The sequence below is a fragment of the Sinocyclocheilus grahami genome, unplaced genomic scaffold (genome assembly GCF_001515645.1).
Source record: "Sinocyclocheilus grahami isolate Dianchi unplaced genomic scaffold, SAMN03320097.WGS_v1.1 scaffold9793.1, whole genome shotgun sequence".
NCBI lineage: Eukaryota > Metazoa > Chordata > Actinopteri > Cypriniformes > Cyprinidae > Sinocyclocheilus > Sinocyclocheilus grahami.
This window is the reverse complement of record NW_015512850.1, coordinates 6,353-7,261: the sequence shown is the minus strand read 5'-3', so window position 1 is coordinate 7,261 and position 909 is coordinate 6,353.

The window sequence follows — 909 nt, the reverse complement described above, 5'->3', positions numbered from 1 at the left end:
CTTCTTCCCGGCCTGTAAATACAAACTTCCCGAGATCTTAATGCACCGTATGCTTGTCTGAAATTGTGGTCACGTTAACGAAATTGTGTGGCTGAAGTCTATTGTGTAACAGTGCAGCGATGTGTGATGCACTCTCAACCCGTGTTCTTCTCTGTTGGTCAGTGAGGCCGGTTCTAATGAGCAGGTGAACCCAAAGAGAAATGTGCATGTGGAAAAGTGTCGCTCCTGCGGGAAATTCCCAAATGCACAGGTTCCTATTGAAGTGCCTGCGAGAATTCGCCGAAGAGCGCTGCACGCGACCGCAGCTTACACGCAGTTCAGAGAGTGAACCTGTCCGGTTTTTGTTGTTTTGCGAATCAAAGCGGGCGAGTAGGGTTTCTTGATGCGGGTCTGAACTTCTGCGCCCCGCAGGTGTCTCTCTGTGAATGAGGGCCTTTCCCGTTTCCATGGTAACAAGCATCTTGGGTCCCTGGTGTCCCCGCGCGAGGAGCCGCTGTCAGGAGCAATGAGGGACCTGAGGGACGAGATGGAGCTTTGAATCGCCGCGCATGAGTTTTATTTGGCAGGGAACAGAGTAAGACAGAAGGGCTTTCATACTGGCATGAAGGCGGAGATGCTGTCATCCGGGTCACTCCAGTCTTTTCCTGTCGAGTCCTGCATGCGGCTGCTGCTTCACCAAGCTTTCTCACACAGGTCTGTCAGATACTGTTCAAACTCATATCACACACACACACAGATCTGTGTAAATAATGTTCATTATAATGACTACAGACCAACACGAATTGCACATGCATTATTACTTTATTTATGAATCGTTTTCCCATTGAGGTCATAGTTCTGTCAGATTAACTCACTTTTGCCGACACGTGACCCTGGAGCACAAAACCAGTCATAAGGGTCAATTTTTTA